At 35.9% G+C, this 16936-nt stretch overlaps 1 pseudogene; it reads left to right on the top strand.

The window, feature by feature from the left end:
* Positions 1-11099: 11099 nt before the first annotated feature.
* Positions 11100-16936, top strand: part of LOC126632511 (uncharacterized) — a 56005-nt pseudogene continuing 50168 nt past the window's right edge.

Here is a 16936-nt window from a genome sequence, read left to right as displayed (position 1 = left end):
AATCATGATGGGACTCTAATTAGGTAATAGAGATTGGGTTGAGATTTTATCCAATAATAGGATGGATTTGATCGAAGCCCTAGCTATACATCTGTCAATTCTGTAGTCCCTGCTTCCTCACCATTCGAATCTCAAAAACTACAAACCTATTCTCCGAGTAGAGTTCATAAAGGGTGTTGGAAGTAGAAGACTGCGTCGACTTTCCAGTAAGGATGACCATGCCTGCAGGTAAATGTTCGTGGCTTTTGATGCATGCATGTTATGTTGATACAATAGAGATATTGAATGTCTGTGCTAGTGCTATTGATTGACTCTGTGTTGGCTTTACAACTCTTGCATGAACAATTAGTAAAAACTTGTAATGGCACTTGTTTTATTTATTTTTACAGTCCTAATCACAAAATGTGATGATAATTATATATATATATATATATATATATATATATATATATATATATATATATATTGTGGCGAACGCAATTTAAGCAAAAATTAAGGGTGAATTTAGGCAGAGTTGATTACAAAGAAACTTACACAAGATTAAGTTGTGTTGAAAATAAGTAAACTATAAAAACTAGACCCATTCCAGTAATGATGAAACTTTCATAGAGCTCGCTTGTATGTACTTTTAAAATAACTGAAAGCGCTTTTGGTGAAAATATTTTTAGAAACAATCATTAGAAAAATGCAAGTAAATTCTGAAAAAAGCACTTGGAATAAGCACATAACTAGTGCTTCTTGTAGAAAGCACTTCAAGCGTTTTTTAAACCCTAATTTGTAGTCGTTTTTGTTTCTTTTGCATTGTTCAAAGAAACTACCATTTGCTCCCCAAAATACTACTCTTTGGATCGTGTGATCAGAAATGAAGCACCATATCGAACTCCTCTTGCAGAGTTCCACCAGATAGAAGGCACGTAGTAATCAGTTTATTTATATATTTCTGGTCTAGAAATCGCTGATGTTCCACCAGAATTTGGATGGTGTGTTCTGAATTCCGGCTTGTGGGTTCAGGTTTGGTATGTGATCGAGGGCTTGGTCTTGGTGACTTGTTAGGAGAACTTGAAGAATTCTTCTCACGTCGGGGTAAGACAACGACTGGCACTTTGATGCTGTCATAGTTTTATGCTCAATAAAGTGAATTGATATTGTTTCATGTTTGTAGTCGAAAATTGATTTTAAAAAATTTCCTTTTTTTCTTCCTTCTCTGAATCTTTTTCTTAAAATTTTCATTTCATATCCTGTTCTCTTATTTTTGCAAGGCAAGCTTGGTCTCATCGAGAGAAACCCTATATGTCGTGTTGGATTATAAGCATATTCTGTAACTGTTGCAAAAATTATGTTGTACATTCAAAATACGAATGCACTGAGAATGAAGTCGAGGAGGTATTAGTTTTTATATTAAAAATTGATACTTAAAAAAAATTATGTTTGCAGTCGGAAATTGATGTTAAAAAAAATTTCCCTCTGTTTTCCTTTTCTCAATTAGTTATCATGAAGATTTGGGTATGAATAATAACAAGTTGCAAAGGCCCGTTAATTCTAATGATCCATTGATAATTTTTGGGCTTTACAATAAACATTAGAAAGATTATATTCATACACTCCAAATTACTTCTTCCATATTTTTTTTATTTTTTTTAATATTTTCTACACTCCACTAACACTTGATAAAAAATATTAAAAAATTAAAAGGATGTGGGAGAAGTAATTTGAGGTTTGTGAATATAATCTCCCTAAACATTATCCAACTAGCCCCGTTTTCTTGTGGTGTTTGATATATTTTTGTTAGGAAATGGATTATATCAAATGAGTTTACCATTATATTGACATCTTGTTACCATAATGGAGTGTTATTGAACTAAAACACCATGTGTCAGTATACCTTTTTTTTGTATAAATTTCCTCTCAATGCAACTAATGGAAGCAAATTATGTTCCTTTCATTAATAGTTAACCGTATCTAATGTGAGATCCCACATCGCTCAGGGGAGTGGATCTTCTATGCCTTATATGTACATTCTCATCTCTTTCTAGCACAAGGTCTTTTTGGAGTTCACTGGCTTCGGATTCCATCAGAACTCCGAAGTTAAGCGGGTTCGCGCGAAAGCATTCCCAAGATGGGTGACCCATTGGGAAGTTCCGTGTGAATTCTCATAAACAAAACCGTGAGGGCGTGGTCGGGCCCAAAGCGGACCATATCGTGCTACGGTAAAGTTGAGTCCAGGATGTGGTGAGAGCCTAGGCCAGGATGTGACATCTAATATGATTATTAACTTAATAGTCAATGATAATTTTATTGAATACATATATTCATTAAAAATATATATATGATCATCAGTTAGTGATTGTATTAACTCCATGCGAGTGAAAAGAAAAAAAATTCATGACAAGTAAGCAATTTTCATAAAAAATAAAAAAAAACAAATCTTTCCAACTAAACAAGAGAAACAATACAAGATTTAGTTAAGGATCACTTTGGTTGCGATCCTTGGCCACCTGAATTGTTAGATTGAAACCTTATTGTTTTTCAATTTTTTATTATTTTAGCATTTTAGTATTTATTACTTCCATGTCATTTTTTTTTTGTTTTTTAAATTTAAAATCGTAGATTAATGTCTAGCATTTAAAACACTTGTCTTTTTTCATTTCAAAATTTCTCTAATTAACAACATTCAAGGGATTTAAATCCAAGAATTAATGTAAATCAAAATGGTGGAAAGGTATTAAACCTTACATGATGACGCGGGTTCAAACTCCGTTGGTAGCTTATCTAACATCTAAATCTAACAAAATCTATTGTTTGACAAAAAAAAAAAGATTTAAATCCAAGAATTAATGAAATTCAAAATTCTAATAACTATGAAATTCATTCAATCATCAAATCTGAAAAACAATTTGAAATTGTAAAAATTCCAAAGTTTATGGGGTTATGGATTTACAATCTCATGGATTATGAGAAATGCATACAATAAATCCACATACTTCTGGAAAATTTATGTACCCCATTAAATTTATATGGGTACATACAAAAACAATTTAGCCATGAACTTGACAAAAAAAGTACCAATGAACATAAAAAAATTTACCAACCCGAAACACACAATAACAATGGGTCCATATACTGATTTTACAAGAAAATTATAATTAACCAAGTGCCATTATACAAGTATATGAGCACTCGAAATAGTGGAATAGAGAATACTTCATTGTACCTCAGAAACATAAATTGATAACCAAGTTACTATACAAGTAAATGAGCACTTGAAAATATTTTTTTGTTTGTTTATAATATTACATTTAGTATGCTAGACCGTATTTTCGATATAGTGAAAGATTTTTGTAGAATGGTCATATTTTTGTGACGTGCCGGTTCCGCAAATGAATCCAAAGTATATTAAAAAAAAAAAGACGAAAGAATCTAAAGTCCCATGCCTAAAAGTGGACACATCAGCACTTTCAACTCAGTGGGTAACCAAAGGTTGAGTCAGCTATATGACTCGGTCCACTAGGCCTCTTGACTTGGGCTGGATCTTGTAAAAAGTTGACGTCGGTACTTGAGAAAGTAAAAGGTTAGGATTAGTTTCAATATGCGGATTTGTAACTCAAGCGATTGATCTAGGTTCTGTTGTTTTTTTTTTTATGAAATATGGTGTGGCCAAGGTAGAGTAATGTAAGAACATTGTTCTGTTATATTTTCAAAAATCTCTCCAAGTTAGCATGTGTGTTATGATGGATACAATCGTAATACGATAACAGTCAAAATTATAATAGGAGACTGAATTTAACATTGTTTTTAGGGAGACAATAATGCCGACATACTTGAACAAGGTTGAATTGAGTTATTATAGCTTATAGCTTTCCTAAACTATAGTCACTCAATTGAAACTTATAGCTTTCCTAAACTATATGGACGGGGTCTGGGATCAAATGACAATATATACTCATATTATGAGTCATGAATACTTTTAATTTCATGAACTATATGTCTCGTGCTTATTTGAAAAGCCCTTGAAATTTCAACAATAATTTTTTGGAAAAGTGTATACGCGTGCTTCTTAAAAAAAAACACTTGAGATTTCAATGGACATGCTCATAATAAAATATATACCCACATAGAAATTGCTTATGATAAGAGGGATGATGGCATGCATCAGCAGCCTCACTGATTTTTATGGAATAAAAAAAATAAAAAAAAGTCTGATTAAAATTTTGGGATTAAATAAAATCTAAAAAAATGTCTGAGCTGAATGGACCAGTAGAAATGGCATAAGGCCCAGCTAGATGAAAACAGTCCATGTTTATCGTGGTTGGGCTACAAAAGAGATTTTATTCACCAAGCAAGTCATACATATAGCAGTTGCTGAACCGGTGAGTGAACTGGAAATCAGATTACCACAGCGACGGTTTGCTTCCATATATTTCAATGCGTATTCATTGTGCCGTCTATTTTACTTATTCCAGCTGTCTCAGCCATGACATCCTACATATATTACCTTTGTATAATGATTACACTTGAAAATGTTTTGTTGTTTGTTTGTTTATATATGACATTTAGTATACTAGACCATGTTTTTGTTACAGTGAAAAATTTCTGCGGAATGGTCACGTTTTGTGATGTGGCGGTTCCGTAAGGGTGCGTTTGGTACGTGGGACGGGACGGGACGGAACGGGACGAGGTGTTCCGTCCCGCGTTTGGTGCACCAAAAATGGGTGGAACGGGCTGTTCCACGGGACAGATTTTGGGTGTTTTTGCGTCCCACCTCCCCCCTTGAACGGGTTTGTTCCACGTCTGTGGAATACAATGTTTTACCATTTTAAGACAAATATACCCCATGTCTTTTTCAAAAATTACACCTTCGTTCCGTCCTGTCCCGTCCCGTTCCGTCCCATCCCGTTCCGTTCCGTCTGCGTACCAAACGCACCCTAAATGAATCCAGAGTATATAGGAAAGAAAAAAAAAAGAAACGAAAGAATTCAAAATCCCACGCCTAAAAGTGGACACATCAGCACTCTGAACTTAGTGGGTAACTAAAAGTTTAGTCGGCTATATGATTGGGTCCACTAGGCCTCTTGACTTGGGCTAGATCTTGTAAAAAGTTGATGGACCTCAACGTGGGTTGTCTCAAAGTTTTCGCACGCTACGGTACGTGAGAAAATAAAAGGTTAGGATTAGATGCAACATGCGGGTTTGTTAGTCAAGTGATTGCTCTAGGTTTTATGTTTTTAATTTTTTATGAAATATGGTGTGGTCAAGGTAGCTAGAGTAATGTAAGAACATTGTTCTCGTTATATTTTAAAAAACCTCTCCAAGTTAGCACGTGAGTTATGATTGATAAAATCGTAATAAGAGAACAGTCAAAATAGTAATAGGAGATTGAGTTTAACAATGCTTTAAGGAAAAATGTATGTAAAGTGACACATTTATTTTATCAAAAGGGTGTACCACTAATAAAGCATACCAGTAAAGTCTAATACAATAACATTTGGAAGTATTCATACTAATTATTTTTGATGTACCAATAAAAAAAACCCTAATACCAAATATACTTGAACAAGGTTGAATTGAAATCCAGATTTCCAATTGAGGAGTGAAGAGGAGGTGGCTGAAGGGTGATGGGTGGAGACGTACAATTGGTACAAATTCGTTTTTTCTTTTTCCTTTTTTTTTTCACCAATATTACCGTTGGCTACATGTCTTTTGTTTTTCTATTTTCCATTTTTGTTTGTTCAAATGGGTACAAATTCGTTTAGAGACTCTGGGAATCTTTAGTGCGCCATTCCTGCCACATATCGAAAGCCACACACGGACACGGTGGACAGACATTCGGGTCCATAAAAATTGGCATGTGTCGTACTTAAGATATCTATTTATGCAAATGAATCAGTTTTTTATGTGGTAAATTATAATTCATATAGTATTCGAATCTATAAAATAAGCAGATACTAATTTATACATAATTCGCTTAGGTAATAGGTCCTAGCCCCCATCCGATTAGCACTTAGTGCAACCTTGATGAATAATACTACTGTTTTTGCCATGTAGTCATGCAAGCACGTAGACAAACTATATATTTTAGTGGTTTTATACCCATCCTATTTTTCTATTATACCACGGTCCACCTACCATAAAAAGTTAAAATAAACTCTACTCTTTTACCACTCACTTTATCTCCAAAATACCCTTCATGTGACAATGTAATCCGGTTACCCGGTCCAACGCAGCTCATCAACACGGCCTCCCATCGCGATTCTCATTCCTGACAACTCTGAAATTGTTAAACACCTCAAAAAGTCCCCGCCCAAAAGCCCAAAAAAGGCTGGGATCCCAAAACCCAAACTACCAAGAAAACACCCCCCCCTTTCTCTTCCCAACCACCACCACCACCACAAAAAGTCCCAGTCCCAGCCCTTTGATTCCTTCTTCATTTGGTTTTTCAATTTTTCAAAATATAATTTCACTATTAAAAGTTACAAATGATAATTTGCTTTCGAGTCTAAATCTCTCTTCTATAAGCTAGATAAATTTAGCGCATCGAGATATTATATCAATTTGCATTGTTGGTCTTATGATCCTTGTGCAATACAAATAAAAAGTGTACATGTACAAGCATGAAAGTCGAAATGTAAGAATCCTATGTGGACTCAACTAGTTAGAATAAAGGAGAAGTAATAGGTTGGTAATACAAATCAAATAAAGTTTAAATACGTGTAAAGCTACGTCCTATAATTGAGGAATATACTTCCAACGTGCATTTGAAAATAAGCACTAATCACAAACTGCTCCATACACGGTTGAATTGGGTGCAACGGGTGAACAACCAACCCTCCACGATAGATGGAACTTGGCTACCATTGCATCTATATAAAATGAATTCCCTGCTCACAGAGAAAATGTTCTACGTTCAAGGGGTCTATCACCATTAGAATATAAAGGTCTCTAAGTGAGTAGAAAAGTTCTTTGACAACCACGATGACTTCGACAGTTATGCTGCACAAATGCGTTCTTGAAACTATTGATATGGTACTGCTATGGCTGCTTCGACCCTTATGTTATGTCTGATTGTGGTTTGGGGTTAATGTTCAAATAGGATTTGTTCCAACATTTGGTATCAGAGCCAACTTAACATTCCCTAGATCCATTGTTTAGTTATACTATATGATTCTGACAGATAGACATTCCGCCCTCCACATTCGTGTACAACCACTTTCATATCTGAGATAGATTGATCAGTAGTAACATCAAAAGAATAGGATTTACCATAACCATCAACAAGATATATTTAATCTGCCTTCAAATTGAACAACATTTGGTCTCGTGGATGACAAGGTTCTCAAAACCCAAATAAATTTGGGAAGCTATCAACGAATTTGTGGGTCTTCATAAGGATTTTTAATCATTGTCAATGGGTATTGAATTGTATCACTAATAAATCAAGATCATTGGGGTTGTAGTGACAGCGCAAAGGGTGTGTATATCCTTTGCAGTCAAACGCTATGACTTGCAAACAAGGATAAATTATTTTAGCGACTCCAATCTCTCCACAACTAAATTTTAATGCTTTCTAAGCAACGCAGCCCAATCTCGGTCCGTAGATTCCCTTGGCAACTGGGTAGGGTAGGATAGGAGTTGCTCTTATGGTTTTATTTGACATGGTACTAAATTACTTTAGTTATTGCTGGGTTCTCATTTGTTGACAACTATATCACTTTGAGTTTTATCTTTTCTGCTCCTATACTAACAGTTTGGTTTGCAGTAAATGTTAAGAACAATTAAGAGCATTGTTTGATTACAGTAAAGGAAGAATATTTGTGGTTAAAACTCATGAAATGTTCACATTCTTTTCCAAAGAAGGGGATGTATAAATTTTTGGTAGTTTTAATCAGTGTATGGCATCAAATAGACCACGCCATATTCTTGTCCAAAGACTTGTAATAATTTCATGATAAGATCCTTGAATGATGGCTATACAATGAAGGTCAATGGCAGTTTATATCTCTTGCCCAAAGGTGTGATATAAACATGCATTTAACAATCACTAATGGTTGTTTCAAGTTTTTCATGTCTTCGACAGCCAAAAATTTTATTCATGACAGGAAAAGGAAAGACAAAGGCTCTTCTTGATCGGTGTAGAGGTCGTGTACATCTGAGCGCACCAGATCATGCCACACCCGTTCTCGCATTCGCTCCATTCCCCGTTCTCGGTCTCCAGACTGTTGGTATTTGAGTTTACAAACTAATACCAAATATGTGGGTGATACTTTATTTGATTTGTTATTATTGTCACTAATAGTGTTAATTAGTGAGTCACAGATTTTGATATATTTGTGAGTCATTTAATTTGATTGGCATATGAATTTTGATGGAATCAACCTATCACTATTTTGGTTTAATATGATCCAAAACCCCTTAGTTTTCTTGTTATCAAGTTATCAATTGCTCAAAAAATTGTGTGCGAGTAATTTAAAGGAAAATAGAAATACTTGATTGTTGGATCTGTGACCAAGTGGACAACAAGCCAAAATACCTTTCGGCTAATAAAATACAAAAAGCAAAAGTATAGACATAATGATATGTTTGTTGGGAAAAAAAAAAGTAAAGGTTGTTTTTATTCGGCTCTTTCGATTGCCATGTGAGTGGATTTAGTGATTAAGGCAGGATGATGATGGTGAAGAAAAAAGGGAGTGTTACCTGTTGGTACCTGGTTTTGAGTAGCAGACAATCAGCCGAAAGAGATTTGAAAAAGAGCTCCGGGCCTACCATTTTGAAAAAGAAGGCAGAGCCTTGGCAGTATCCAATAATATATTAAGACATTTGTTATGTCTTTTGGTTTTAGGGAGGGAAGCAGCAGAAAAGAAGGTGAGCAGAGGAGAGAGCATTCGGCTCTCCCATTTGAAGAAGAGCTGCTGCCCTCCCCTTTTGTTTGTAATCCCTTTTGTTAGTGATCACTCAACCAAAGATAATTGTGCTACATTTTGTGGCTGTTGGGAGAGAAGGAATTGGTATATGTTTCCATTTTCTCCATTTGTTTTTTTGTGAGAGTGAGAGCTATTGGGTGTATGTGGGATTTGGGTTTGAGAGTTAAAACTCTATTTGTAATCTCCTTTTGATATTAGTGGAATTTCCTCGCCGTCTCGGAACTGGACGTAGGCTTACGCCAAACCAGTATAAATCCTTGTGTCATTTGGATTATTTGTCTTATCATATTTTGCCGTTGTTGCTTATTGGTTTCATATTTGACGCTTCCGCACTACATTGATATCGGTTTGCAGTTGTAACTGATTCATCTATGGGAGTAAGAACCATCCATGTTATTTCTATATGTGATCGGTGCCCGACAAAACCCTTACAAAGTAGTCAGGTTGCTTTCGGTTTTGAATGTCATTCCTGGAAAGAATCAGAAATTATGCATAATTTCTTTTTACCTGTTTTGTTGATCTTACTGTGAAATAAAGCATTACGTTTTATAAGTGATGGGTTTTCACTTTTCACGTGTGTCTTCAATCATCGGTTGCCCAATGCCTAGTACTTAATCAAGGATTGTAATGGGTCGCTGATATGACCTTTATTCTGTTAAAGTTGTGGAATATTGCTATCCCAATCAATCCAAGCTTGTTAATTATGTTATAAGGTACACAATCAAACTTAAAAGAACCACCCATATGGTTTAACAAAAGACAAGCTGAATACCTTGTAAAACACATGGAGGAGCTTTGCCTTTTGATATACCACTGATCCTTAAATCAAATCGGGTGGTGAAGAAACATTGTATGTGCCATAGTATTGTTTGAGATTTTCCAGTTATTGGATTTGAGTAATTTTGAACTTGACCTTTGGTGACTCTGATTTACCTCGTCTTTGATTTCTTGCTTTTGTTGTTACAAAATAGTGTTTATCATTTAGTTTGAATCCAAGTTATATAAGTCTGGGCAATCAACTTTCGCAAAAGTAAAGTTACTGTGAGCGATATTTTCTCTTACAGCTGTATAAGAGTTTACCTTAACACCATAGTTAGGGGTCCATAGCAAAATTATAACTTCCTCTAGGCTTGTAGACTCTGAATACATTGATGAGTGGTGGTGTCACAGCAGAGGGAACCATTGTAAGATGTCAATGGTCCTTGTTTCTTTCATGTGATTATAATTGTTTGCAATTATAGTTGTTCACATTAATGCTTTTCTTGATCAATCTTATTCATGAATGATGTCAACGGAAAATAACTAAGGCTGTAACATCTAGAACAAATAATCATGTTACTTTCATCATTGGACAAATGTTTATTAAATCTTCACCAAAGTGAGATTTTATGGAAATTTTGGTCTGGTTGCTGTTCTCTGTTTGGCAGCATATAGGATGGTAGAAGAGGTTACATTGCATGCTTGTGCCGAAACCATTCAGGGAGAGAGGAAGCTAATTGGTGTCTAGGCCATCTAAAATTGTATCTTTAATTTTCTCCTTCAGTCAACATGTTTTTGCATCTATAAGCGTATGAACAAGCATATATGTGTGTGTATGAACGAATCATGTAGTCAACTGGGTTCTCTTCAATTTCACTGATTTGTGATTTGTTAAGTTGTTGTATAAATATTATGGGTTATTTGCAAATTCTAGTTTAAAACTTTTGATAAATTTGAGTGAATGCTGAGGTTTTTGGATATAGATGCATGAATTTGTCAAAGTCTTAGATGAGGTGCATTTTACGTGTGAGTTAATTGGCATCTAATCCAAAAGTAAATGAAAACGTGCGGATGAAAATTCATGGTTTATGACGACAAAATGATATATGTATGTGTGTGTGTGTATGTATGTCTATTAACCAAAAAAAGGATGAGGTTAAGTGGAATTTCCTCGAAAATAATGTTCTGTTTATATTTAGGTAACTGGACTTGAATTGAGTTTAAAATGAGAAATATATGAATGGTCTGAGATGTTTCAAGTGTATTTATTTTTTTAAGAGAATTAAGTTGATTGTTTCTTGTCCAAAGACTTGAAGTCTTGGTTGTTTTAGTAATCTCTTACATGACTGTTATACAACAAGGTTATATCAAATGGTGGTTGTTTATGTTTCTTGCCCAAATGTGTAACATAAACATGCATGAATGATGGACATGAAAGATTTGTCTGTGAAAGAAGAAGTGAGAAAAGGGTCGGTGTTGATTGAGCACGTTGATACGAAACTGATGTTAGCTGATACTTTGACAAAACCGTTAACCTTTGACAAAACCACTGATTTTAGGAATTTTAAAGGAATATGTCACAAACATGGGTGTACATGATGTTTTTGGTTTTGAGTAATTAATGTTATTTATGTTGAGATGACTAGAAAAGTTCTCGTGTTTCATGTTATTTTCTTTGCATTGTGTCTGTAATTAGATTTTGAATGGTAGGCTCTTGCGAACCGTATATTGTCAAAACCAATTTGGGAGAGGGAACCTTTTACAGACTCGTGAAAGTATACCTATGTCAGGGTCCTCTTCAAAGCTTTGTCCATTTACCACTGGGGTGAGCTAGTTGTATTTCTTATTAGGTGGTAAAGTTTTGACCGTGAACCATTATGTAGAAATAGAATCCATGGTGCTGGATGCTGCTTTTCTCTTTTGTTTGTTCTGACAAAATGGAAGTTTTAGGGCACAATTGTCATGCGTATTGGAGTGGGATTTATTCCTAAGGAAGGATTAGGTGATGCCTTGACCAGTAAAGTTTTGGCCAAACAAATGCTTGTTTTGATTGTGTCTCAGAGAAATTTATTCCTAAAGTGGAACCTGTTGGTTTGTTGAAATGTGGGAGTAGAGGAAACCAATGCTTGTTTTCACACTGTCTTGTGTCACTACAAGATTTTAGTTTATTTTCTTTCAAGCTTGTATTTGACAATGTTTATGTTAATTCAGAATTTGTGATGTGTAATTAAATGACTAATCAGTGTTCCAAAGAGCATATTGGTTAAGTCTGTTATGTAGGGAGCTTGAAAGGTCAATGTCCAATGGTTGAAGATGAAAACTTGGAAGTTCAATCTATGAAGGTACACTGGGTAAATGTGTGGGAGGAAATAAATGTGATATAAGTTGTAAATTACTTGCTTGGAATGTGTATGAAATATATATCAATTGCATCATACGGTATGATTTTGAGAATTGTGATTGCATGGTGCATGTAGTATCATTACATGCATTGTTTTCTGGAGTTCGTCTCAAACGATTACTTGTAGATGTGTATAAGATGTTGGTTGCGTAAGAAACTCAAGGTGATCACTAAGGAATGATTTGTCATGGACATGTTGCTTCATACCATAACTAGTTAACGTCCATGTGGGAGATCATGTAAGAATCCTATGTGGACTCAACTAGTTAGGATAAAGGAGAAGTAATAGGTTGGTAATACAAATCAAATAGAGTTTGAATACGTGTAAAGCTACATCTTATAACTGAGGAATACACTTCCAATGTGCATTTGAAAATAAACACCAATCACAACTGCTCCATACACAGTTGGATTGGGTGCAACGGGTGAACTACCAACCCTCCACGATAGATGGAACTTGGCTACCATTGCATCTATATAAAATGAATTCCATGCTCACAGGGAAACTGTTCTACATTTAAGGGGTCTATCACCATTAGAATATAAAGGTCTCTAAGTCAGTAGAAGGAGTTCTTTACAACCACGATGGCTTCAATAGTTATGCTGCACAAATGCGTTCTCCTGAAACTACTGATATGGTACTGCTATGGCTGCTTCGACAGGTTTGTCTTCGACCCTTATGTCTGCTTATGGTCTGGGGTTAATGTTAAAATAGGATTTGTTCCAACATTTGGTATCAGAGCCAACTTAACATGTCCTAGATCCATTTATATAGTTATACTGCATGATTTTGACAGATAGACATTCCGCCCTCCAAATTCATGTACAACCACTTTCATATCAGAGATGGATTGATCAGTAGTAACATCAAAAGAATAGGATTTAGTCTTTACCATAACCATCAACAAGATATATAGAATATGCCTTCAAATTGAACAACATTTGGTCCCGTGGATGACAAGGTTCTCAAAACCCAAATAAATTTGGGAAGACATCAACGAATTTGTGCGTCTTCATAAGGATTTTTAATCATTGTCAATGGGTATCAAACTGTATCACTAATAAATCCAGATCATTGGGGTTGTAGTGACAGCGCAAAGGGTGTGTATATCCTTTCCAGATCATAAATTTCTACGATCATGGCCAAATACAATTTTTTATTGTACAATGAATAGGATGGATTGTGTTGGCTCAATAGAGGGATGGTTGATCATGGTCGACAGTGCGTTGAGGCGTCCAGAGGGTTTTATGAAACCCTGGTCATTCTACCTAAAAAATTGTCAGAACCCTAGTTTTAAAATAGAATTCTACTTCTTCAATCCAATATCTTGTGATCGAGTGATGCTCCCCTCGTCGCAGTCCACCCTTCCATGCCACTGCATCAATGGTCCTGACTTCTCCGTTTCTAAAATTATTGCCTCTTCTGAACCAAAAACAATCAGCCAGGAGCCATGTTTTGTGGTTTGTCTTTGCAAACAGGGTCATCTGACTTATTGTAGGCCAAGGGATCAATCATGGAGCTCGATTGATGAGGACGTACCCTTTGTTAATGGTATAGTTATACTGGGTGGTTCACTCGTCGCCAAGCAAACTCGGTTGCTCATCGCCTTGCACGGGGTTGGTCTCTCGGTGCAACAAGATTGTATTTGGGATGTTACTCCCCCAAGTATTGTCATCGACTTACTTGTGGAGGAAAATGTAAAGCCATAATTGGTTTTTTGGATGTAATTCTTGTACCGCACCTTTTTTGAGGAAATTGAATCTACTACCGCATCTTTTCAAAAAAAAAAAAAAAAAGTTATACTGGGTGGTAAGTTATATGCTACAACGTCCTTAGAGCCAAGTTTTTAATGGTATTTGAGATGTTCGAAGACGCCAAAGGCATTGGCGGTCCTCTTAGTTGCAGGGTCGTTAAGTTGGTAACCCTTGATCCCAACACACGTCCTTCCTTTTTTCCACTTCCTTTCGTTAAAATTGATTATAATGGATCAAGAGTAGAGCATTACAATGGCCATGATTTCGTTCACCTAGCAAAAGATACTGCATCTATGGAGTTGTTTATGATTTTTCATAAGGTAGACTATGCATACAAGCCTAAACAAGAAACGTGTTTAATATCCGATCCTTGGCATAAGATCATGCTTGGAAAGACCTTTCACTACACTGAAGACTAAAGGATTTTGAGTGTTCAAACTGGAGTGTGATATTGATGGTGGTCCACAATGGACGGAGGTTGTTGAACTTGGTGATCGGGTATTATTTGTGAGCAACCACCATTCCGCCGTTATATCGTACCCCATGGTCAGAATGTTGAAAGAAACATTATTTATTTTGCCTTTGGTTACCCTTGTATGAATCAACCGAATGTGACTTTGAAGTATTTTCCTTCACAAATAAAAGTAATAGGCATTTTAGTTGCCTCAAGGGTCGTTCTTCGTTTCATACTGCACCTTTATGGCTTGTACCCAATCTTTGATAGGTTAGTTTAATTAAATTTTGTTTTGTTTCCCTTTTTTAGTTGGAAGGATTTGCTTTTTTATTTTTATTTTTCCGAAAATTGTTTACTTCTCATACTTATATGCACTTAATATATATATATACAATCACTACATCGAATCATTCATAAAAGGAACATAACTACATTAAGATCAAATTGTATAAAATAGATTTAACGTTATGTGGAGTCTTGATTCGATAACTTCATATTATTGTAGCAAGACGCCAATATAATGATAATCCTGTTTCGTATAGTCCACTTTCATAACAAAGGCATATTAAACACAGCAAGAAAAACACGGCTACTGGGACAATGTTTTATGAACTGGACTTGGCTACTGTAAATTCAGCAGCAAGTCCTGCTTACACCTAATTTCGATTGAACACGTGTCTAAATTTTGATTTTGTTAATAAAACTTGAATATGTGTCCAGCTAGAATTGGGTGTAAGCAGAACCTGCTGCTAAATTCTTTGGCAGCGAAGTTCTTTCCATGTTTTATGCGAAGCCCAAGAATTGTCTGATTAGATCATGAAACATCGTTTCACCCATTGAGCATAACTTGCACCTGGAAATCTCCATGCTAGGTTCAGCAACCCTGTGGATTATGAGTCTCATTGTGTCGCAGTTTTCGATACGCCTAAAAGTACGAAAATACAGATAAATTTACCATTATAGTAATAACTAATCTCCTAGCTCATAAGCACAAAAACCAAGACAACATCAAACTAACCAAGACAACATTGTTGACAAATTTTTCATTATGCCGAGAATCTATCAGGTACACCAAATTTTTGATACTTAAAAAAAAAAAAATTACAATCAGTTAGTATCTAACTCAATAACTTTTCCTACAACCTCTTGTACTTTACATTAGAAGCAAAAATTTCAATTAAGCTCTGGTAATGCAGACTGAAGAATGTCCAAAATAAATTGGTTATTTGCTCTTCATTATCCAATTGTACGGCATAAAAATGAAGGATTTTCAACTGTCTTTACTTTGAAAATATCTCAACAAGCTTCCTGCTTCACCATACGCCATTTTTCTTTGCCTTTTAGACAAAAGATGGTTCTTCTGATCAACCTTTGTATAACCAAGAGATTCCCTTCCTCCAACATGCTTAGCCATCAACTCATAAGACGAACGAAGTGGGATACCAACTCCTAACCGTAGGACCACTTGAGGAGGGGAGGGGAATTGTCAGCGGGGTCAACAAGGGCGCGGCAAAGGTGTGGCGGCCGTGGTCGTCGTCAACAAGCTTTCGGCGGCGGTGGTTAAGAAGCGGGAGCTGTTGCTTGGGTTAACCGGAAAACAGATTCACCACAACAACAGTATGCTTCCATGTCTTTCAATGCTTCTTTATAGTCCTGTCTATTTTACTAATTCCAGTTGTTGCAGCCATCACGTCCCCATAGATTACCTTCGTACCATAGTTTCATTTGTGATTTTTGATATATTTAACCTATATCGATGAATGATCGCCACCATAATTATATCAAAAATCACAAATGAAACTATGATACGAAGGTAATTTATGGGGACGTGATGGTTGCAACAGCTGGAATTTGTAAAATAGACTAGACAATAAAAGAAGCATTGAAAGACATGGAATCACATTGTTGTTGTGGTGAATCTGATTTTCGGTTCACCCACCGTTTCAGCAACAGCTCTCACTTCTTAACCACCGCCGCCAAGCGCTTGTTGACGACAGCCACGGCCGCCGCACCCTTACTCCGCCCTTGTTGACCACGACCATGGCTACGGTTGACTTGTTGACCCCTCTAACCACTCCCCTCCCCATCCTCCAATGGTCCTACAGTTAGATAAGAAAAACAGGCGTACACAACAAAATGTACGAAAATAACTGCGAAGATTGGAGGGATAATGATGGTCCTACCGTTAGATAAGAAAAACAGGCGTACACAACAAAATTTAAGAAAATAACTGCGTAGATTGAAGGGATAATGATAGCCACTCATGAGTATGAATTTTAGAAAATGAGAAGAAAGAATGTGGCCACCGTGACCGCAAAGGTATACTGGTGCAAAACTTCCTCAACCTAAAACTTAATACCACAACCCACTCTTCCTCGCAGTCCATTGATATCCAAAATACATTATACCCTTGCATTCCTTTTGCAATCAACTTTATAAAGTTTATGGATAACATTACTGTTTTTGTCCATGTGGTCATGCAAGTATGTAAACAAGCTAGATTTTTAAATTCGGTCACGTATATGCAATTTATGCAAAATGTCACTGTTTTTGTCCATGTAGCTTGGGTTCATCACAAGTTTTGTTGCAATGAAGACACAATACAAATCATATTAACGACATATCGTCGGCTGTATCTGGAAAAATAAAAAA

Source organism: Malus sylvestris, chromosome 8 (assembly GCF_916048215.2).
Source record: "Malus sylvestris chromosome 8, drMalSylv7.2, whole genome shotgun sequence".
Classification (NCBI taxonomy): domain Eukaryota; kingdom Viridiplantae; phylum Streptophyta; class Magnoliopsida; order Rosales; family Rosaceae; genus Malus; species Malus sylvestris.
This window is presented reverse-complemented; position numbering and strand designations above follow the sequence as displayed.